This window comes from Malania oleifera, chromosome 8 (assembly GCF_029873635.1).
Source record: "Malania oleifera isolate guangnan ecotype guangnan chromosome 8, ASM2987363v1, whole genome shotgun sequence".
Classification (NCBI taxonomy): domain Eukaryota; kingdom Viridiplantae; phylum Streptophyta; class Magnoliopsida; order Santalales; family Ximeniaceae; genus Malania; species Malania oleifera.
Window position 1 is genome coordinate 2,594,350 of NC_080424.1, and position 26,142 is coordinate 2,620,491.

General features: G+C 35.3%; 1 pseudogene; it reads left to right on the plus strand.

The window, feature by feature from the left end:
* The first annotated feature begins 18,952 nt into the window (after positions 1-18,952).
* On the plus strand, positions 18,953-22,708 carry LOC131161780 (disease resistance protein RPV1-like; annotated as a pseudogene).
* The last annotated feature ends 3,434 nt before the right edge of the window (positions 22,709-26,142 follow it).

Sequence of the window (26,142 nt, forward strand, 5' to 3'; positions counted from 1 at the left end):
TCAGTTGCCTAAACTTGCGGGAAAACTTAAAAATATGATTTTTATGAAAAGAACTCATGAGCTATTTCTTTGATCCAACGGTTGAGATCAATTCTAAGGGTAAGATGTTATATATACTGAATATCTAAACCCTAGTACGAAAGCCAAAAACAAGAAGATCAACGTGAAGCAAAGAGAACATAGTATTGAAAGAACATTGAGAAATCTAAATGTATTGTTGTACGATTGGTTACACTCTAGCTTCTACACATCGTCTTTGGGCAAATCACCTCAAAAAATTTAAAGGGATCTCGATTATACATCTTGTATTTTAACTTGGATTGAAGTTTTGTTAATACATTTAGTTTTCTTAGAGAATCCCATATCAACATTTGTTTTGATATCTTTAGAGAAGTTTGATATTGAGTTTTCACATTCATATAAAGATTGTTTTTGACAAACTCAATACTTGAGAAAGGTTTTTATTTGGCCATTGATTAAAGGTTTTTCCTTCAAGTGTGTTCTTAGTTTAAGGCTGATATTTTGAATACATCTAAACTCTTTGAATATATGTCCTTAGAAGTGCATAACAATCAATATATGTATTGAAGGATATTTTCTGAAAAACAAATATTAAGTTTGTTGATCTTTGGTATTCTCATCATATAGATATATACATTAAGTCAAATATTACCAAGATCACATTGAGATTGAAATCTTGAGAAAAATATTGTTTTTGACAAAGTGTGCTTAAAATCTTTGCAATCTTCAAAGCTTTTTGATAAGTTCACATTAGTTATTCGTGATTTTTCGTAAAGTGAACTAAAACCCTAATATTCTCCAAAGCATTTAAATAAATCATTACTAGGGAGTTTTGGTAAAAAAAAAGGTTTTTATGTTGAAAAATATCATACATAAATGATTGTATCGTTTCATAAATTCACACTATTTGCTACAGACTAGCAAAACGTTAGTTGGGGGTTATGATTACGTATTTAAATTGCGTAATTAGGCATTTTAATCTGGGCATTAGAGCTTATATTTTTAATTAAATGCCTAATTACCCTCAATATTTTAACAAAGTGTTCTATTTATAATAGTTGGGCTTTATTGAGTAATTTATGAATTTTTGGCATTATTTTATCGTAGGAAAATTCCTAGGTGACAAAATTGGCACTAGTTCGTAATTTATGCATAACTTTCCCGTCCGAGCTCCAATAAGGACGATTCGAATTTTTGGAGGAAAATGAAAAGATTATCTACAACTTCCATGTTTTAAGCTTTAAGAGATGCAAGTTCTAGGAGAGTCAAAACGGGCCGTGTTCGTGGAGAGAAAATATAGAAAAAAAATATAAAAAACCTGCTTGATGTGACTTGACCATACAGGCCGAGTCGGATCCTTCAGTCAAGTTAGCTAGCTGGGTCGTAGGGCTCTCCTCCCCTATCTATTTGACCTCTTCTTATCCATCTTTTCTGTCTGTGCCCCTGCGCACCATTCTCTCCTCCCTCTCTCTCTTCTTCAACTTTCTTCTTCTCCTTGATTTTTTTTCCCTTTCTGTTTTCAGTCTCTTTCCCCTAACTCTCTTCTTTCCCTCATTCTCTCCCTCTATTTTCTCTCTCTCATCCTCTTCTTCAGCTTTTATCCCTCTCCCAACACTCCTTTCTCTCGGCCACACCTTCAATAGCAGCCATAGCAACACACCAACTACAGCTCCTCTTCCTGGTAGCAACCGAGCACCTGAAGCTCTCTGCCACCAGCCGAGAGCTTCCTCCATCACAACAACCTCAGCCCCAAACTCCCTCTACCACCATCCATTCCAGCATCCGAAGCCACCAAGAACAGTCGACTATCTCCAACCCTCCGCAGGAATACCAGGCCAGACCTTAGCACCACAAAAGGCCAACACTCTCCATGGCTGACTACTTCAGACCTCCAACTAAGGCACAACAGTAGTCGAGAGCACCAGCTCCTGCACCATACCCAGGCACTCTCTTCCTCTCTCTCTCTCTTGTTTAATATTTTTTTTTTTATGGTTGTTTCAATACATTATTTAGTTTAATATTAGATTGAGTATTTTTCTTCCCTTTATTATTTGAGTAGTCTATGGATTAATTAGATTCTTGTTCTTTTTAGTTTGTTATTTTGAATGCTTCAAGGCTAGTTTAAGTTGTTTAATTTAGTATACATTTAAGTTAATGTTGGGCATGATTATAAGGTGGATTAATTAGTTTTCTCTTAGTATTAGTATTCATCTAGTTTATTATTCTTTAAGTTGTTGTCTTTTATTTTATTATTGCAATGATTTATTGTGGAATTAATTTGACCCAAAAAATTGGGATTGCAAGCATGAGGGGCTAAGTTCGATAACTCAGGTTGTGGGTCAATGTCGTTCGCTTTCCATGGTTTGTTAGTTCTCCTATGATATTATTGATACACTTTTGTTTGAATAAAATCAAAAATTGAAGGCATTGTTGATATATCGCTGGTTCTTATTTCTTATTTTATTTTTGACGTTAGGCATATGAAAACCTTGATTTAATATAGGATTTTCATTAACTAATTTTTACATGAAATTCGATTGATGCTTAATGAGAGTTTTTATTTTCTTCCGTTCGGATGTGGCAAATTTAATCGAGTTTTAGTAATAAAATTTCATCTTATTAATTTCTTGATTGGATTGACAAGAAGAGGATTAAGGCCTAGGAAATTAGTAAACAGTAGAAGCAAACAGACATTAAACCCATAACCCTAATGTTTGGTAAATTGTTTCAGTTAATCTATTTAGTTTAGTTGCATTAGTAGGTTTATATTTTTGGAAATTCGATAAAAGTTCAGTCACATTTTAGCAATTTTCTCAAATACCTCCCATTTTTTTTATTGTTTTCAAATTCATAAAAGACCAAAAAGATTTTCAAACAACATTTTACAACAATAGGATTTCACTAAACTTTCATAAATACTTTGATACTCAGTGGTCCCTGTGGAATACGATCCTAGACTCATCCTTGATACAACTTGACACTTTTGTACTTGGAAGCACAACCTAGAACAAGTCAACTGGCAGTTGAGTCGAGGTTTGCTCGTGCACCAAGGTAAACCTTGGAGCGTGGGTGGGGTCTGAATCATCTTGTATTTGTACCGCCTCGCTTTTTCCCATTAACAACTCCAAGATCTTACTCATATTATCTCTCATTTGTTCTTGCCCCTATTTTAGGCCCGTAATTCGCTTTCCACTTGTTCAACCATATTATCTCCCCAGGGCGACACATTGGGCCTAATAAATTCCTTGTCTAGCAATTCCTGTAACTAATCTTTCAATTCTTTCAACTCAACTGGAGTCATACGGTATGGTGCTTTAGATATCGGTGCTGACCTCGGCAACAGATCTACACTAAACTCAATCTCTCGATTAGCCAGGCGGTTCCTCCGCAAAGACATCTGGAAATTCTCTCACCACTGGTATATCAGCTTGTTTGAATTCTTCTTTTGGCAATTATTTATGCATGCAGCATACCCCTAGCAACCACACCGTCGTAGTCTCCTCACCTAAATAGCCAACACCAGCTTTGGTGAGGCACACACGTGTGAATCCACAAATCTGTACTCTTGCTCACTTGGAGGGGTCTGAAAATCACTTCTTTCTAATGGCAATCTATTCTGGTGATATGAGTTGCTAGCCAATCCATGCCCAGTATCACATCAAACCCCTGCATATCTAGGACCACGAGATCAGCTGATAGTACTTTCTCCTAAATACTTACTAGAAAATTCTGAAGCAACTTCCTACATCTTACTACAGATTCCATCGGCAACTCTACATCTAATTGTTGTGTCTCTACCCCAGTTATTCTTACTTACCCCGTCGATATAGAGGAATGAGTGATACTTGTATCAAATAAAATAACAACTTTTTATGGTAAAGCAATAAAGGTACCTGTAAGTACGTCTCCAGCCATCTCGGCGTCACCCAGCGTCAACGCATAGGCTCTCGTCGGCGCAATATTCCTCTTCTGACCTCCATGGTGTGCCTAGTATCGACCCCAAAATGGTCTGAGAGCTGATGCATAATTTGATAGCATATGACACGATCGAGCCATATGGCTGGGTCTCCCATAGCGGTAACAAATATTCTCTTCCAGCTGACACTCACCTAGGTGTTTCTGTCCACATCTGGGACAAGTGGCAAGGGGTTGTCCACCCTGAAATCCATCGTGCTCTATCATCTGCCTCTAACCCCCACCAGATCTACCTCCTCTCCAAGGGCCTCGACTGGGACCCACTTGAAAACTCGAGGGTGCGGTCCTTTTCTTCTGGTACTGTATCTCAGTCTCTCTTGGAAAACTCTCCTCTCCTATTATAGCCCGATCAACCAGCTCTGAAAAATTATGTATCCTTAACACTACCACATGTCTGTAAATATCATGACTCAGGCTTCTCTTGAACATTCTATCCTTCTTAACTTCATCTGGAACATATAAGGGTAGAAATGCGATAACTCAATAAATTTCTTCGCGTATTGTTGAACGGTCAATTATCCCTGGGACAAGCTCAGAAACTCCTGAACTTGAGCCTCTCTTACGGAGGTAGGATAGTATCTATCGAAGAATACGTCCCTAAATCGGACCCAGGTCATTGGCACTGGAATCGTCCTTTGCTCCTCCAATAGTCTAATGGCCACCCACCATCTCTCGGCCTCCCCCACCAATCTATACGTAGCATATAGGACCCTTTGCTCATCAGTACAGTGAAGTACCGTCAAAATCTTCTCTACCTCTTGCATCCAATTCTCCGCAACTACAGGGTCAGCCGCTCCTAAAAACGTCGGTGGGTTCATCTTCATAAATTTCTCTATAGTACACCCCTGAGCTGGAGATGGACCTTCTTGCTCTTTAAAGCTTCAAACTATCTCAACCATAACTTGCTGAGCCACACTGCATAGCAGAACATCCTGCACTAGAAGGACCAGCTCCGTCATCACCACTAGCGTGAGCGCTACAACCTCTTGGGTCCATTTTACAATATTACCAAATTACCTAAGTATCTGAACCCTACAATACTATACTAGCTAAAATACTCCTACCCTCTCATTACTAATTTAAGGTCGAGCCCTACAACCTGAAAAAAGAAATCATTGATAGTTAACTATGGTTTTCCTAGAATTGGGACCTCAAGAAAATCACAAAAACCACTCTAAAACTCTACCTCCAAACCGTAGAACAAAACCCTAAATTCTCATCCTGATTTCCCCAACATCACTTTCACTAACTCACTATGCCACTCTTCTTAAAATTCTCATTTCTAAATTCTGGTATTGTTTTTCGATGCACTCTAGAGTCTAGAAACCTAACAACCTAAGCTCCAATACCAAACTGTAATGACCCAAAATTACTCTATTTTTTTAAATAAATCACTCTAATACCCCTACTATAGCATCCCAGGCTTCAGACGGGCACTGAGGTATTCCTGTAATGGGCACACCTATGCAACGGAAAAACATAAATCACATAACCATATATATATACAATACTAGAATTTAGTATTTCTCATATCATAATTACATATACCAGTACCATCTCCCTAAAAAATGAATTTCCCTATACAAACTTACCCTATACACAGGGAAATCAAGGGGCCACTCTATCTGCGAGCCTCATCTGCTCACCTAGTTCACCTGAAAAATGTTAAAGTATAGGATGAGTTGACGCTCAATAAGTGGAAATATGCTATTACTAGTGTGTGGCGACCAAGTTGCATAACTATAATAATAACATTTGAAACTATATAAGCTAGAAAATCAGTAAAAATATATCTTACATTTATCGTAGCTTAAGATATAACTATATCATCTGAACTTTCTATTTTTCGTACTACTAATATCATACTATATTTATCAAATGTTGTAAAATTGTATACATATACATAACTATGTTTTTCCCTTGAAATCTTTATATCATGATTTAACGCCTCACGACAAGGTTGTGCGGCCCGTAGGTGGGACTTAACTCTGGTTTGCCTACTAGGTAAGTCACTGTACTCTACACTACCTCAGTCCGGCCAAACTGCATCCTCTCCTAAGCACAAAATTGGACTGCTACCTCGTTAAACTGGGCCCCCTCAACCCAGAACTGGGGAGCTGATTCCACTCTGAGCATAGTTGATGGTACCCACACACTATCTGAGATATATGGTTGCACTCTATTCTATAAATAGTAACGGTATCATGCTCTGTAAATTATATTTGTCTGTAATATTTTTTCAGGGATCGGATACTGTATAAATACATATACTATAATTATCTTTGCTATTTTTATCATGTTTCCAAAATAATCATAACACTATAATTTTGTACTGTAAATACTGTAATATCTGAATAACATAACTATAGCATCTTGATGCTATATCTATATATCTAACTGTATAATCTGTCTGTATAATCTGAGTGTTATGGTATTAGGAAACATAGCATTCTGTAATATAATGAACTGAATAAAATCTATTTTTATATGTCTAATAAATATTTGTGTATATCTGTGTATATCTGTATATACTGTAAATCATGATATGTGGGAAAAAGCTGTATAAAATACATATTAAGTAAATATCTACTCAGGCCACACAAACATTAAAATTTTTATTCTGTAACAACTGGATAATAAAGTGGTATAAATACATATATTTGTATATATATATATATATATATATATATATATATATATATATATATAATAACATTGCTAAAACTCCTAACATAGCATATTTCCCTTAATTGATTTTTGCAAAACCCCCTACTGTGCCTGGTCCTACATCCGCAGGGTTCCCCACTCAATACCCTGAAAACAACATCTCTCAGAATAAAATATCATTATTTTTCTATATGCATCATTTTATATAACTATGGAAAAGGCAAATATTGAATAAAATGGGTTACCTTGAAATTGGGATGGAGTTCAAATCACTCCCACCAACAATCTACTCTGGTAGACTTGTAGAGAACTTTCCCAAGAGTATCGTGGTGGCCTCAGATCATCGATCCGACAGGAAACAGGGCCGGAATCGAAAGGAGAAGGGGAGAGGGACGTTTAGAGAGAGAAAGAGGATTTCCTGCACCAAAATTCTGCCAAAAATCTGGATTTTAGCTATTTATAGCCCTGGATTCATCGACAAGACATGTCATCTTGTCGATGACTCCTTGAAGAAGTTCATCGACAAACCTGCACCCTTCATCGACGAATTTCAGACTGCAACAAACCCCCTCTCGATATCTTCTCATCGACGAGACATGGTCGACGAGACTCTTATGTGTTCTCGTCGACGAATCTCCTGTGTTCGTCGACGAGATCCTGTTAAATTCTTGGGTTATTACACTTCTTTTTTGGCCTAATTACTCTATTATTTTTTATATGAGGCTGAAGGGATGGCGAAGATTCTCCCTGGTTTTGTTAAAATTAGAGAAAAATAATTTTCTCTCACTAGAAAAATACTGGTTTTTAGTGACGAAAGTATTAGTGACAGTTTTAAAACCGTCACTAATACTTTCGTCACTAAAAACAACGTGGTAAACGATTTTCACGCGAAATTTTTTTCGAGAAAATATTAGCAATGATTCTAGGGTATTAGTGACGGATTAAATTCGTCACTAAAAGTCTCTTATTAGTGACGACTAACAAACCATCATTACTAATATTTATGAATATATATAAAGAATTTAGTTAAGGCTATTAGTGACGGATTGGGAGATCCGTCGCTAATAATGGGGTATTAGTGACGGTTTTAAAACCGTCACTACTAGTCTTTTTATTTAAAAAATATTAAAAAAAATTAGTTAAGAGTATTAGTGACGGTTTGGGAGAACCGTCACTAATAATGGGGTATTAGTGACGGTTTTTAAACCATCACTAATAGTTTTTATTTAAAAAATATTTTTAAAAAATTTAGTTAAGAGTATTAGTGATGGTTTGGGAGAACCGTCACTAATAATGGGGTATTAGTAACGGTTTTGAAATCGTCACTAATAGTTTTTTATTTTAAAAATATTTTACAAAAATTTAATTAAGAGTATTAGTGACGGTTTGGGAGAACCGTCACTAATAATAGGGTATTAGTGACGGTTTTTAAACCGTCACTAATAGTTTTTATTTAAAAATATTTTAAAAAAAAATTTGGTTAAGAGCATTAGTGACGGTTTGGGAGAACTATTAGTGACGGTTTTGAAACCGTCATTGATGCTCGAAATCTTAAATTCCCACAATTTTCCCAAATTTTATTCTGCTCCTCCCTCGCGCAATCTCTTTTTCTTCCCAAATTTCTTACGCTCTCTCCCCCACCCGCTCTCGCTTGTAGGTCACTCACCCGCGCCCCCCGCTTTTCTCTTGGTGGTAGCTCCGCCACCAGCTCGGAGGTCCTTCCGTCTTCCACCTCCACACCAACAAGGGGTTTAGGGTTCAGACCTCGCCCCTCCCTCTCAATATTATCCGATGCCCCCCTACCGTTTACGATCTTCCTCCCGCGCTGAGTCGTTGCTTAGCTCGATCATCGCACGCCCAATGATACCCTCTCCCATCGCCACCGTCCATTGATTGGACTTTCCATGACGACCCTCATCTCGATCCGCGATGTCGTCTCGGCTGATGGTAACCACGACGCTATGTACTCTCTGGCGAAGGAGAAGGCCGCCAACAGAGGCACTTATGTTTGCCAGTCACGTCTTCTCCTTCGATGGTTTCGTCAAATGGTCACTGCATCCAAAGCGAAGCTTTTTCTAGGTATGTGTGCTCTCTGCATCCTTGTTCTACTCACTTCCAAAATCAGTTCCTTTATGGGTTGGAACCCCCCCCCCCCTGAACCTTCCTCTGTCTCTTCTTCTAGGTAAATTTTTTACTTTTATTTTTTTTATGTTTTTAATTTAAGCTTAAATTTTGTTTGATTTTATGTGGGTCTTGTAAATTTATGTATTGGGTGTTTTGGGTCGTTATGTTTGCAGTGCTTTCATAGTGTTTTGCTTTAATGAATATCATTATTTTGCACATATTTAATGAATTAATTAGGATATTATTATTGATGATTAGCTTGTTATAAGAAATTTGGCAATTGATATCTGAGCCAATTTCCTAAAATTATCCATAGTTGTGAGCAAGAAAAAAATTAATTTTTTTTTCTATTTTAACATTTCAAATTAATGGATGTATGTTATGATAATTTTTTAGCAACTAATCAAAATTTTAAAACGATTTTGATTGACATGGACTGAATATAAGTTTATAAGCTATTGGTCGTGAGCAGTCTCATATGTTTTGTTTCCAAAAAAAAATTTTGAGCGCTTTTATTGATGAAGAACAGGTTGTAGTCAAGTGATAATATTTTAAAAAAATTGAAGTTGTAGTTCTAACACTATCCTCCATATCGCATGTATAACGTGGTTTTTGTGTTTTGCCCAATTCCCTTATTATGATCAAAATTTTAACTTTTGTAGAGTTTTGCAAAAGTAAAATTTGTAGATAATTGTTAATATATTTATTCTGAGAGTATCGATATCATTTGTAATATAAATAATTGTTATTGGATTATGACAATCTTCTTTTAATGAAGTTATCACGAACAATGAATAATTCGTAAAGTAACTTAAGGAGTCTGACAATTTCAACTACTATCGTGATTTAATGAGACAAAAAGTAAATGACTATCGAGTGGATATATATCTTTAAGTGTTGCGATACTTTAATAAGCATACTTATTAACGACATTTAAGATAAAGAAAAATAATGGTCAGAAAAGGAGTTGGTTGTTAAATTTTGTAGCTCATAACTAAGCTTAGGGTTATTTCCTTTATAGAGGTCAAACTTCGGGCACCCTAAAATAATATTATTTATTATTTATTATTTTATTTTTTTTAGATGAACGAGGTTTAGATAAAGCTTTTTTAAACCAATTTCTAAAATAGTTGCCCAAAAAATCAGCCCTACTTATGAATAAGTGTGAGAAATTGTCCAACTAAAGGGTTGATTCCTTGTACATAGATGAACTAATCCATGCCAAGGTTTACAAATATGCAAACTAATGCATAAATAGGCTACCTACAACATAGTTCTTGCATTTATTATATTAATTTTTTTTTCTTGTTATCCTAAAAGGGATATCCTGATTATGACTTGAGACTTCGAACTTTCATGTTAAAGGATAGTATGAATATTTTGTTATTGACTATGAATGTTTGATTTGCTAGCACGCTGCATATCCTGTTCTAGATGCTTCCATTTTATTCTTTGGAGTTTATGATGGACATGGAGGTAAGAATCGGGAGGTTCAAGTACTCTTATAGTGGGATGGATGGTGGTGGCTGCATCAACGATTCTTTATCTAGTTTACCCGGAGTTTCTTTTCAAAATTGATTTGAAATGCGATAAGCCAGCCAATGTAGAAAAAATAAATTTTAGCCTTTCATCTGATAGGTTGTCACTTATAGTTAAGGTATGATTTAAATATTAGTTTTATTTTGCTTGAATCTTGATGCCCTTCTTGCCGTCATTAATATTGCATCCACAAGAAGGGCATCAACATTCAAGAGAAATAAAATTAATATTTAAATCATACCTTAACTGTAACGCCCCGAACCCTTAAACTCGGGTCCGGCGCGTTATACCTTATCATATCCTGATAAACCATAATATACACAGCGGAAAACATCACCATAGTCTCCACATAACATAATACCAGAGTTTACTAATTCTAACTATAATCTATAATAAATCATCCAACACCTGCATTTCCATAATTACATATATCTCCAAAACATTTCAGTATGTTCACAACTTTCTTTTCTCCACAGACTTAAAATATAAGGACGTAAAACATAAATATTTGCATCCCATAATTAACATAGAAATATACTATTTTATTTTACTATTTCCCAATAATGTTATAGAACCTCGAGTTCTCTAAGCTTGATCTCGATGAAATCCTGAAAAAAAGATAAATTTATATTCGGGTGAGACACATCTCAGTAAGGAAAGAAACCATATATTAAAACAGTGTGTGGCCAACATGAGTTTATATATATCAAAATATTTAACATTTGAAAACACCTAACATAATTTTCGAAATCATTCCCTGATCCTAATCATACACATGCAAATGTTTAACCCATGAGATTTTCCGAGGATAGGGGTGATTACCCGCCCATACAAGTAGCACCCCTTTGCTCTGATACTTAAGCAACTCAAAGGTCGCAGCTAAAGCATATCAGGGCACTCACCTTACTCAGTAAGCCCTCAAGTAATAAATTAATCTCATACTCACACCGTTCAACAATAGCTTACCGGCAAAGACTCTAAGGATAGGGAAATCTACCTGCCCATACAACTAGGTTCCCTCTGCCCTAGTACATTATACGGCTACTATCACATTTGTAGCTACTAGTGCACTCACCTTACTCAACAAGCCCTCAGGAGAAAGGTGCTTTGCCCAATCGTAACATGTTTTATGTACATACATACTTCTAATATCATAATACATTATTCTTTCTATCATTATTTAATTATACACATCTGGTCGTATTCATGGCTTAACATTGCATTGTATTTCACTTTAAGTGACTCTTTCCCATTTTACATTGTTCACATTTCACATTTCATTTCCATTTCATTCATTTCCCTTTTCATTTCATTTCATTTCATACCCAGCATCTTTCAGCTGTTTTATCTAGCATCTTTCAACTGTTTTACCCAGCATCTTTCAGCTGTTATACATTTACCCAGCCACTTTCAGCTGTGACACATTTACCCAGCCACTTTCAGTTGCGACACATTTACCCAGCCACTTTTAGCTGTGACACATTTACCCAGCCACTTTTAGCTGTTTTACCCAGCATATTTCAGCTGTTTATCCAGCATTTTTCAGTTGTTTACATGATTGCATTAACACACACAGGCAACATTGTTCATATCATATTTTATTTTCATGGCTTTACTTACTTAACTTGCATCTTATACATTTAACATATAATTTGCACACATTCTCATGCCACACAATTTAACAGTAAAATTAATAGCCTATAAAATAAGCCAACCAATATTTAATGTTTATATATTAAAAATACCTTTCATGTCTTACATAAATATTCTGAAAATATTTTTCTACTTTTATCAATTCATTTTCACACATACATATCTAATAAACAGCCCTAAACTCGAAAAAAATATAATTTAAACAGTTGGCATTTTACCCATACTGAAACATATACACATACATATAACACAGTTTATTTTTTCATTAAATTCATAAAAATTTTGATTTAATATATATTTTTCCCCTTACCTGGTTTCTTGAACTACGCCAACAGGGACTTCGAAAAATACCTGCGGCGTTCACCCGGACCCTGAAATTAAATTCCTACTTCCGATAAATTATTCTTGAATAAAATATTATTTAAATATTTCATAGGGCCATGATTCCTAAAGATATAATAATATCCTTAAATTTAGCCAAATTCCCAATTCTCACTCTCGCTTTAAAGTAGGGCCTAGAAAATCTCAATTGAAAAATTACCTAAGTCAAAATGACGACAATGATGACTAGGACCCCGTGGTGGTGTCCGTTCATCAATTTAACCACATATTACCTGTAAAATTGAGAAAATGGGAAAAAATTACCTTTCCCCAGGAGCAATGCCTAAGCCGTTCTCATGAAAAATCTGCTCCAGTAGAAATGTCGGCAGCGGAACCAGGATTCTAACGGCACCTTCCTTTTCCTGATCCGTCGCAAACTCGCCGAGTAATTTTTGAGAAGAAGAGAGACGGAGATGAAGGTGGCTGCGCGCTCGTAGGAAATATTTTCAGAAGGGGGGGGGGGTGCAACTCTGACTCTTCTCTTCCTTCTTTCTTCTTCTTCCTTCTTCTTTCATCTTCTTTTACTTTTCTTCTGTCAGATACTTTATATATATATATATATATATATATATATATATATATATATATATATATTTCCCTTATTTCAATTAGTTTTTTTTTTAATCCAATATAAAAATGTTTAATTTAACAACTAATTATTTAATTTATCTTAATTTAATTTAATTTCTTTAATTTTAATTTAATTTTTTTTCTTTTCCCACGCCATTTCTTTTATTTATTTATCTATTATTTTATTTATATATATTTCAAATTATTTTAATCTTTTTAAATTTTCGGGTCTTTACATTAACTATAAGCGACAACCTATCAGATGAAAGACTAAAATTCATTTTTTCTACATTGCAAGCTTATCGCATTTCAAATCAATTTTGAAAAGAAATTCTGGGTAAACTAGATAAAGAATTGTTGATGCAGCCACCACCATCCACAGCCTTGTCGTCCTTCTCTGTCATACGAGACCTCATTGTCCTTCATCACCCTACATGACCTCGTCGTCTGCTCCATCACCATCAAGGTCGAGGATTATGAAGTTGGGCCCTAAATTACAGATTGAGCCTTATTGTTCGAGAACTTCGCCCTCGAGGATGACGCTGCAGCAAGCCATAGCTACCCACGCTGCCATGGTCTCTCACTGTCAAAGCTCGCATCACCATCACTACTAATTGTCCAATTTAAATTTGAATTTATATAATACATTTGTATTTGAATTTGAATTTTGAATTTGTATAATGTATTTGTATTTAAATTTGAATTTGTATAATATATTTGTATTTAAATTTGAATTTGTATAATATATTTGTATTTTTATTTGAATTTGTATAATATGTTTGTATTTTTATTTAAATTTGAATTTGAATTTGGAATAATTTATGAATTTTTTAGTAATTATGGTTTAATGTTACGTATACCAAAACGTAATTACAAATTTTTACAGAAATTAATAATTGAAAAAAAATTAATTTAAAATTATTAGTGACAATTTTAAAACCATCACTACTAATTGTCCAATTTAAGTATTAGTGAAGGTTTTAAAACTGTTACTAGTAATTGTCTTTTTTTTTTAAAGAGTTTTAGTGAAGGTTTTCAAACTGTCACTAATAATATAGTATTAATAACGGTTTAGAGTATTAGTGACGGTTTTAGAGTATTAGTAACGGTTTGAAAACCGTCAATAATAGTTGCCTGTAAGCAATAGTGACGGTTTTCAAACCATCCGTAATAATAGAGCATTAGTGACGAATTTAAAACCGTCACTAATACTATGGCTTTAGTGACGATTTTTTATCGAACCGGTGTAGAATTTATAGTGACGGACTTACGTTCTTTAGTGACGGTTTTAATCCGTCACCAATACTCTATTATTAGTGACAATTTCAAAAATTCGTCACCAATAAGTATTAATAACGGCAAATATAGCGACTAGTTCAAAACCGTCACTAATAACCTTATTTTTTGTAGTGTCTATTGATTCACAAATAACATAAGGATTACAAGGGTATATATACATAAGAGAATTGAAAAAAAAAATTAGAAAGTATATATTACTCTAAATGGAAAGTGTATAGTTCTCTAATACTCCCCCTCAAGTTGGAGCATGGAGATCCATAATGCCCAACTTATGTGATAAGTCTTGAAAATGTTCACGACCCGAAACTTTGGGGAAGATATCGGCAAGCTAACTGTGGGTAGGAATATGCTTAGTGAAGAAGAAGTCAACTCGTAACTTTTCACGAACAATATAACAATCGATTTCTATATGTTTGGTGCATTCGTGGAAAATAAGATTATGGGCAATGTGAAGAGCCGCTTGGTTGTCATAATATAAGAGCATAGACTGGGAATGTGGTACGCCAAGATAATTTAAAAGAGTTTTGAGCCATGTAAGTTCACGAGTAGTGGAAGCAAGTGCCCAGTACTCAGCTTCGGCAAAGGAGTGAGAGACTATAGTTTGTTTCTTAGTGCACTAAGAAATTAGACTAGTGCCCAACTGAATGAAAAACCTAGTGGTGGAGCGACGAGTGAGTGGAAAACTAGCCCAATCCGAATTGAAATAAGCTGAGACTTGAAGAGTGTTGGTAGTAGGAAAAAATAAGTCTTGTCTTGGAGATGCCTTAATGTATCGAAAAACACGCACAACAGCATCATAATACGGTTGTCTGGGTTGGTGCATAAATTGACTGAGAATATTAACTAGAAATACAATGTTGGGACGAGTAATGGTGAGTTATATCAAAAGTCCAACAAGTCGTCGAAATGAGCTTGGATCAGAGAGAATATCACCATCAATATTATTGAGTTTCAGATTTTGTTCCATGGAAAAGTGGGCAGGACGAGCACCGACATAACCGCTATTAGTGAGGATGTCAAGAGCATATTTGCGTTGGTTAAGAAAGATGCCAATGGGAGAGCGAGCCACTTCAAGGCCAAGGAAATATTTCAATTTTCCAAGATCCTTAAGTTTGAATTTCTGAGCGAGCATGACTTTGAAAATGCTAATATTGGAAAGATCATTGTCAGCCATGAGAATGTCATCAATATAAATAAGTATGAGAGTAAAAGACCGATCCCAAGAGCTGGTGAAAAGAGAGTGATCGACCTGAGATTGGGTGAAGCCCGCAATAATTAAAATAGAAGATAATTTAGAGAACCAATTGCAAGAAGTTTACTTGAGGCCATAAAGGGATTTTTGAAGACGACAAACACAAGTTTCCCTCTGTTTGCAATAACTCGGTGGAGGGATCATATAAGCTTCCTCATCGAGGTCACCATGAAGAAAAACGTTGTTGACGTCCAATTGAAGGAGATGTCGATTCCGAGCTGTAGCCACTGCAAGAACACACCTGATAGTAATGAGTTTAGCAACGAGAGCAAAAGTAGCATGATAATCCAAACCTTCTACCTGAGTCTAGCCCTTGGCCACCAAGCGAGCTTTGTGTCGCTCTATGGATCCATCAGCCCAAAGTTTTGCTTTGAACACCCATTTACAACCAATTGGTTTTTTTGCAAATGGAATGTGTTGAAGAACCCATGTAATATTGGTTTCTAAAGTTTGTATTTCAGAATCCATGGCATCACGCCAATAGGAGTGTAGCACAGTCTGAGAATATGAGGTGAGTTCGGGATATTGGGACATAATAGAAAGAAAGCCAAATGTTGATTAGAGAAATAATAAAAAGATAAAAAAAATAAGAGAGACAATGAACCGTACCTGAGGGACATCTTGAAACCTATGAAGTCATGGAGGATTGTGGTAAAGTAAGGCGTATATAATCAACAAAGTAAGAAGGATGTGTGACAGCTCGTTTGGGTTGTGAAGAGGTGGGTGGAGGGGATGGTGGAGAAGCGGGTGGGGGTGAGGGTGAGGGAGGTGGTGAGGATACCAAGTGAGAAGGAGGGAGAGGTGGGGGGCTAGGGTTTGGTGTGGCTGGTGAAGTAGGTAAAGTGTAGGAAGGATGTAGATCAGGAATGGGAAGGGAAAGGACTGGAGTAGATGTAAGAGTTGGAGATATGAGATGATAGGGAAAAACATTCTCTTCAAAAGTGACATCACTGGAGATAAAAAGTTTTTTGTTTTCAAGATCGTAGACACGATAAGCCTTATGATGAGCAGGATAACCTAAGAAAACACGTTGAAGAGCTTGGGGAGGTAATTTATCATGGTGTTGGCGAGCAGTTTGGACATAGCACAAGCACCCAAACACCCACAAGTGTGTATATGATGGTGGTTTCTGAAAAAGAAGTTCATAGAGGGACTTATGATTGAGGTTGGGTGAAGGGGTGCGGTTAATTAAATAAGTGGCTGTGAGAATGCATTTGCCCCAAAAAGAAATGGGAAGATTAGCTTAAAAATGTAAGCACTGAGCCACATTAAGAAGATGACAATGTTTATGCTCGGTAACACCATTCTGTTGAGGTGTATCCACACATGTGCGCTCATGAAAAATGCCTTGATCATGGAAAAAATTTTGGAGTGAAGTAGATAGAAATTGTCTACCATTATCAGTGTGCATATGCTTTATAGTGCAATTAAATTGATTTTTAACCATGACACAAAAATTCGTAAGGCAAAAGAAAGTATCAAATTTTATGTGCATAAGATAGACTCATGTAGCACGCGAGTAGTCATCCACGATTGTTAAAAAATAATGTACACCAAAAAGTGAAGCCGTAGGATAACCACCCCATATATCATAATAAATTCGATTAAAACAAAATATGCTCTTATTTGTATTTAAAGAAAAAAGTAAATGAGTGTACTTTACTCTAACACAAACATCACAAGGCAAATGAGAAGAAAAAATATTAAGACTTTCGGAATACATGAGATAGAAGGGTGACCAAAACATTGATGTCAAAGAGTAGTGTCAAAAACATGTTGAGAGTGGAAAATTGAGACGGAGGGAGATTTATAGTGGTAAAGCTTATCTCGTACTTCACACGTTCCAATCAGCCTCCTCGTTGATAGGCCCTGAAAGACACAAAAGGTGAGAAAAAATATAGCAACACAATTGAGATCCTTGGTAAGTTTGCTAATGGATAATAGATTAAATTTAAATAAAGGCACATAAAGAACATTAGAAAGAGAAAAAGTAGGAGAAAACCACATAGTACCGGTATGAGTTACAGAAATAATGTCACCATTTAGAAGCTTAATGAGGCATGGTTGATTGAGAAGTTGAATATTATCAAAAGAAGATAAATTGGAATTCATGTGATTGGAGATACTTGAATCAACAATCCATTCAGTGTTAGAAAGAGAAGTAGAATGACAAGAGGTGAGATTACCAGAAAAATTGGCAGAATTGGTGTTCAAGGGCGATAAAAGATCTAAGAGTTGATGGTATTGTTCGCTGATGAGACTAGGGATAGTAATCTCAAAAGTGGTTGAAGAACCTGTGACATTATTTTCAGCCATTGAAGAATCAGATGCTTCCATAACGTCATATAGTTCAAATAAATAAAATCGTCAAATCAGGTCAAAGTCGATCTTTGCGACAACCAAAAAGAAAAAAACCTTCAATTTAATAATCTCGTCGTAAAAACTTGTAACTAAGGGGTGAGAGAAAGCCAGAGTCCGAAGAGATAGAGTGAACGACGACGAGTGCTAGTGAAAAGGATTGCGATGGAGAACACGTGAGCACTAGAGACGGTGAGAGAACTAAGAGAAACGAGTGTACTGCCGCTGCTGCTTGCACCGACGATGAAGACGATGACTGCTGAACTGAGAAGCGAAGACCTGAGAGACAAGAGATACTACCTAGAACTGAGATTGCAGCTCTAAAAGAAGCACTTCTTGCTCAACAATAGCATCGACATAAACTATACGTCGAACTTGATGAGGAAAGAGAGGCCTCGGCTACTGCAACCAGTTAAGCGTCATCCATGATCTTGCGTCTACAAGAAGAAAAAACTGCAGTGAAGATGGAAGATTTGAGAAACTGAGAGAACGCCGAACACACGCAGGAGAGATGCAAAACTGCGAGACGATCAAAGAAGATGAGAGACCGCCGAAGATGAGCGGTACACTAAGACGAACAACTATGGGAGACTGAGATAATGCCGGAGATGATGACGCCGGAAAATTGAACTGATATGGGATCGTTGGAGAAGACGGCCGGAGAAGCTGGTTGCTGAGGACTGAATGAAATAATTCATTGGAGAAAATCAAAGAGCTGAGAGATACAAGCTAAAATATAGCCGAAGAAAAGGAGAGACGAGATGCCAGAGGAGCATTTGCCGAAGAGGACGCCGGGAATTGAGAGCAGCTGAAAGACTAAGAGACGATGAACCAACGAACACCGGAGATGACGCCGGAGAGAGAAAACAGGGGCTGAGAAAAGAGATATGGCCAGAGAAGATAAGGGAGTGCCGGAAACTGAGAATCTGTGAGGGAAACGGAGCGAACGTTGAGAGATAGTTTGGAAAAAAAAACGGCGAGCGAAACTGCTGCTCCCAGCAATGGAGTTCGGGTGAGCGATGGCCGTCGCTGCAGTTTGCTGTTGCCGGAAGTATATAGACGGATGGCGAGAGTTGCAGCAGAGAGGCGCCGGAAAGAGAGAGAGCCGAGACGATGCCGGAACAAGAATGCTGGAGGACTGAGAGGAAGAAGAAGAACTCCAAACGGAGAGCTGCCGGAGTGTTGCGTGCGTTCAGAATAGTGGGCGGCAGCAAAGCAAGAAAGGTTAGAAAAAAAATTAGGTTTTGAACCTTTCTCTGATACCATGTTAAAATTAGAGAAAAATAATTTTCTCTATTGATTCACACATAACACAAGGATGACAAGGTGTATATATATATATATATATATATATAAGAGAATTGAAAAAAATGAAAAGCACATATTGCTCTAAATGGAAACTGTATATTTCTCTGTTTAACCAGAAATTTTCTAACCACTCGCTTCGCTTTTCTAGTTCCCACCAACACGTAGGGAGATCCATAAATGAGGCTGTATTGTTGCTTTGTCTTCTCTGATAAGATCTTCTCTCACTCACACTCCCTCTGTCTCTGCTGAATTTCCACTGCCCAATGTCGTCTTCTTCCGATCTGCAGTGTACATACAATGTGTCCTTGAGCTTTAGGGGCGAAGATACTCGCAACAGCTTCATTAGCCATCACTACGCGACTTTGCATCGGAAAGGGATTCACACCTACAAGGACGATGAAAAGCTCGAAAGGGGGAGAGAAATTTCTTCGGAGCTCCTGAAAGCCATCGAGGCTTCGAGGCTTTCGATCATCGTTTTCTCAGAAAACTACGCTTCTTCGACTTGGTGCTTGGATGAACTTGCGAAGATCATGGAATGCAAGAACCTGAGGCGGCAAACAATTGTCCCCATTTTCTACGATGTGACTCCCTCGGAAGTACGGAAGCGAACTGGGAAATTCGCAGAAGCTTTTGCCAAACACGAAGAAGAGAGAAAGGAGAAGGTGCAGAACTGGAGGGAAGCTCTGATCGTAGCTGCCAGTGTGTCTGGGTGGGATACATTTTAATAACCTTTCGTGTAAATTTGGATTTAAGTTTATGCAGATTCAAATTCAAATCTTAAAATTCAATAGGAACCATAAATACATTTTTTTTTTTTGTTTTTTTATGTATTTAAATTTATGCAGTTTTTAAAAGAAAAGAAAATCCCCTAAAAAGTTTTTAAAAATTAAGAAATTTTGAGTTTGGAACATAACACAGACTTATTTAGTTGGAAGGAAAAAAATAAATTGCATTTTTAAATTTGAGAGTAAATATGATTCTTTTTGTACTAGAACATAAATAGATTATAACAGTTTGTTCTTAATTTTTAAAAATGTGCCACATCACAATAATATTAGTATATTAATAATAAAAAATTATGTATTTTCTTAATAATAGTGAAAAGAAGATAATATATATATATATATATAAAATAAATTTTAAATATCGCCTTCTAATAATTCCTGATTAGGAAATGTATGAAAACATACTTTTTAGTCATTCATAATAATTAAAATATTTATTTATTTATTTATTTTATGACTATAACTCCTACTTGAGTCTTTCGATCGGTTCAGATGGCACCAAATCAGAGGAATGAATGCATTACACTCCATTCATGCATTAACACATCTCTAATTATTCACATATCAAAACTTCTATAATCACTTGTTACATTCCAAATTTATATATTTTTTAAATTTTTAGTATTATTTTCTTTTAAAAATATATAAAATTAAATACGTAAAAGGAAAAAAATAAATTTATTTCCTAAATAAGAAAAGATAAGGATTTTTTATGAGAAACAATAATATTGAGGATTTGCTTACTTGGCCTATTTAAGAGTTGTCGCATTTTAATTAATCTATAGGTCACGTTGTACTATCAATCTATCTAATAATTTCTCTATGAGAATTCCTTTTTCTTATTTTAATTAATCTATAGCTTGTTGGGAAAACTTGCAAATTTAAAACTAAAATTTTAACTTTTCCTCCCCGATGAGGTTTTACATTTTGATGTCGGCTAAATTTTAAGGGTACAAAATTATAGAACTACTCCTTACACACCCGTTCTACGAAAAGATTGAACCTGAACATACAATTCTTTTAGATTTTTATTTTTAAATAGAAAAAAAATCATCAACCCCATTTTTGGAATCTTTAAATTTGAATTTTGCACACATTTTAATAACATTTCATTTAAAATTGGATTAAGTTTATATGTACGTAGATTCATATTCAAATCTTTTTTTCAATCTTACAAATGCAGTTTAGGAAGTAACCATAAATACATTTCTTTATCTTTTTTATCTATTTAAATTTATGCAATTTTTTTAAAAAAAGAATTACGCTGAAAAGTTGAAAAATTAATAAATTTTGAGTTCGGAATGTAACAAAAACTTATTTACTTGGAAGAAATAAAATAAATTACATTTTTAATTTTGAGAGTAAATATGATTCTTTGATATATATATATATATATATATATATATATATATAAAGTTATTTTAAAACATAAATAGATTATAAGAGTTCTTAATTTTTTAAAATGTGGCACATCATAATAATATTAGTGTATTAATAATTAAGATATGTATTTTCTTAATAATAGTGAAAAGAAGATAATATAAATATATATATATATAGATATATATATATAATAAATAAATTTTAAAAACCACCTTATAATGATTCCTAATTAGAAAATATATGAAAACATACTTTTTATTATTATTATTATTATTATGATTCATAACTCCTATCTGGCTAAGCCTTTCGAACCCGTCCATATGACATCAAACAAGAGGAATGAAAACATTACAGTCCATTCATTGACACATCTCTGATTATTCATCAGGCAAATCGTAAGACATTAAAACTTTTATAATCACTTGTTATATTTTAACTTTAGATATTTTTTAAATTTTTAGTATTAATGTCTTTTGAAAATATATAAATTTAAATACATAAAAGGCAAAAAATACATTTATTTCTTAAATAAGAAAAGATAAGGATTTATTATGGGAAGCAATAATAATAAGGATTCACTTATTTAGCCTATTTAAGAGTTGTCACCATTTAATTAGTCTATAAGGTCATGTTGTACCACAAATTTACCAAATAATTTCTCTATGGGAAATCCTTTTTCTTATTTTAGTTCTCTTGCATTTGTCATTCACAATTCCTATTGTTTGTGCTCAAAATCTAATTTAAAAAATACAGTCTCTAAAATGGTAGGGTTACTTCCTTACACAAAAAGCATTAAGAGTTTTGTAATTGAATGAATTTTAGGTTAACATTGTTGATTTATGGTTAACTAAAGGCAGAAGAAATAAATAGAATAAATATGTTTGCATTTAACTATTGTGGGTTATGTAAGCTTGCTAAGCCTTCTTTTATGTCTTCATTAGGTCTGAATCCATGCTGATTGATGACATTGCCCACTTTATACTGGAGAATTTGCCCACAAGTAATGGTAAGGAACTATTTGGTATTGATTCTCGCATAGGAGAATTGAATCCATTGTTATGCACCAAGGTCAATGATGTTTGCTTTGTAGGAATATGGGGCAGGGGTGGCATAGGTAAAACCACCATGATTTGTTTATGATCAAATCTCTTATCAATTTGAAGCATGTTGCTTTCTTGAAAATGTAAGGGAACATGATTTAGTTTCTTTGCAACAAGAACTTCTTTCCAAAATCTTGAAGGAACAAAATGTAAATATAGATACTCATAGTATGGGAGAAAATTTCATAAGGAGCAGGCTTCATTCTAGAAAGGTTCTTATTGTCCTTGACGATGTGGATAAGTTAGATCAATTAGAAGCCCTTGCTGGGAAATTCAAAAGATTCTTAGAATAAGTTATAATGCACTGGATGATCGGAAGAAGAATTTATTTCTTGATATTGCATGTTTCTTTAGGATATGACAAGGAGTACATAATTAAAATACTAGAGGGTCGTGATTTCTTCATTGTCGATATTAATGTTCTTATTGAAAAGTCACTTATAACAATCAAAGCAAACAAGGTGTTGATGCATGACTTATTACAAGAGATGGGTAGGGATATTGTTCGTTTGGAGTCCCCTGAAGAGCCTGGAAGATGCAGTTTTTCTTTTAAAAGCTACATCAAGTGTCAACATCACGTGATTCATTAGAGGGATCACTGGTCTAAATCCTGGTTGTCCAGACTATCGCTCATCAGATGAACGTGCTCGCTCCACGTTAGTGATCCGTGTAGGATCCCCCCCTCCCCCCCCCCCCCCCACCATCAAATCCATGTACTGCATCAACGACCCAGATCATTCTACATCAGCATGTCAGCATCAAGTGTCCACGTCCCCTCCTCAACCGTCTGATCCCTTCACGCATCAATGGCCAGGATCTCCCCCATGTTAGAGGCGCTAATGAAGGGCAGCTCCACCATTCGCCAGGAAACACGTGCCCGCTTTGTCCCCCATGCGCAAACGGCTCCCTGATAGTCGTTGGATCCTCGCTCTCTATGGACACTTGGGATCAAGCCACGTGTTTGATCCAAGCCACATGCTCCCATTCACTTCGGGCATGACATGTGTATGGCCCTGACCCAACCTTAAACTCGCTCCCCCCCCCCCCCCCCCCCCCAAAAAAAAAAACCGGTCAAAGTTTGACAGGTCTCCCCCTTTGAACTAGTTTCAACCACTTCTTCTCCATTTTATTATTTAAATGCTTTAATAATTCACTTAAAAATCCACAAAGATCATAAAAATTTCAAAAAAACCATAAAAACTTCAAAAAATATAGAAGAAAATTCTAAAAATATTTTTGACTTGATTTTGGTTATTTTTGCTTAATTTCCATTTTTTTATTTTGATTAAAAAATGAAAAATTACAAAAAAAAAATTCACAAAAAATTCTTTTGAGAATCAAAGTGTTTTTATACTTAAAAAAATCATATAAAAGTTCAGAAAAAATCATGGAAATTTTTAAAAATGTTTTGAGGTTAGAAAATTATTTTTGCTCACTTTTTCATCCCTAATAATTCCAAAACCTCCCGAAATAGTATTTTCCTACTTAGAAAAATCTTACAAATTTCAAAAATCTCGAGGGGTGTATTTTTGTAAATTATTTTCTCAATTTTTCAATCCCAATGATTTTAAAAGAGAGGCATGAGCTCTTCGGAGTACGGTATGCCCTGATTATGAGGGAATACTTATATAGTATTTATTTTGTGCGTTTATTTACCATTTTTGGAAAGGGAGTAATTTTTAAAGGTTTATTAAATTTAATTTGTGGAATAATTTTCAATTAATTAGGTACCGTTTGTAAGAACGAGCGTATAGGGGGTACTAACACTTTCCCCTTACATAACCGAACTCCCGAACTTGACTCTGGTAACGCAGACCGATTTTACCCTTAATTAGGTAGTAATCAAGTTTCTAACCACACACCAAAAGGTCAGTGGCAACTCCATTACACTATGTTTTTCACGAAAATATTTTTTAAAATCACCTTTTCCAATTCGTGCACCCCAGGGCAACACTTATGCGTTCGCCCTGCACAGGAGATGTCACGACACTCAGTAAGATATACTATTACTATAATGACCCGACCCTTTACACGGACCCAGGTGGCTACCGAACATATGGAATACTTGTATCTGATAAACATGCACGAACAACCCGCCCTAACCAGGGACATACGGGTATAAATCATACATAATTTCGATGTAAATGTCACCGAAAAACATAAACATCCATTGGGATTTCTATTAGTCTTATACTATAGTTTACTATTACATCCACAATTACATAAAACCATACATAGAATAAATCCTGTTATTACAACCCTCCAAAAAGGACTTTCATCTAGGTTTAATACAAGATTCAAATGCTTACGTAAGCTAACCAAAAATAATCTCCCCAGTCCCTTTAGCTACTAGGACCGACGTACTGATAGACCTGAAAATAAAGGTTGTATAATAGGGTGAGACACCTCTCAGTAAGGGAGAAAGAGTTACAATAGTGTGTGACTGCATATATGCACATTTTCATACGAACTCATACATTTGAAACATTTGTTTATAATACTGTATCGTATAACATTTATCTGCACATCAAATATTTAAATCATGCATATGATTATTAGAACAACTACCAGCTTGTCATACATGTTTTGCCTATTTACCTCGTGGCACGGGTTGTGCACTGATATCTCCGACAATGCCCTGTTCATGCAGGCATATGTCAAGTATCTATATATAGTCCGACTGCCCCCATCTGGTTTATTATTTCACCAGTGGTTTCATTACACCTGCTAGCCAACCATCTATGTACCCACACTGATTTTAAACATGAGTGGTTGCACTGTACTCTTCCAGCTGAGGAATATTCTTTGCCATTGGGGGTTATCTTTCAACCCCATAACTGAAGCTTTTTCAACTTCTAACTAGAGTATCTTTCAATTTCTATTACTGGGGTATCTTTCAACTCCTTTAGTAGCAAGCTGTGGTTCCATTTATCATATATACAATTTATAACAAAATATAGTAACCTGTGCAATTCTAGTATTTTAAAAAATTCAAATAATCACATCGGGTTCAAACCGGCACCTATCCACTCGGTTTACCCCTTTTCACAAATGCAGCTCGGTGTATCACTAGCCTCTGTTTTTCATATACTCAGTATAACAAATTGGAACTCCGTTCCCATAATCTATATCAATAGTATAGAAAATTCATATATTTCCATTTCAACATATATCACACGAGTTTAGTCCAAAAATCTGCTAAATGATATAAATCCAATAAACATCATTTGAAAGGAAAAATAAAGGACTCAAGCATCTCCTATTACAATATAAATGCAAATAAGTGTTTTTCGTAAGATTTGGAGATCATACGCCAAAATCCTTGTTTTTACCAAAAATCAAAAAATCGTAAAACTGACATTTCTATTCGGTAGAATTTAGCAACTAAGTAGTTAAATCATACATATAAGTATAAACTCACTTTTTAGCGGTTTAGTTTTCCAAAAATGATTGTTGTAATCAAATTCTCCTTACCTTAAACTCGAAACGAAACTACGTTCGGAAACGATCCAAACCAACAACCTGGAATCCCGAAAACCTAAAACCATAAAACATAATCTTACTATATTTTCTACTACTATCCAAATATCCAATCAAAACTAAGATCAGATCCCTACCTCGATTTTTGGGAAAGACACGAAAATCTCCGAAACGATGATCCGATCCGCTAAAATTGTAGAGTTTCCTTTTCTGATCCACACAGTACTCTCCGTTTTTGGAAATGGAC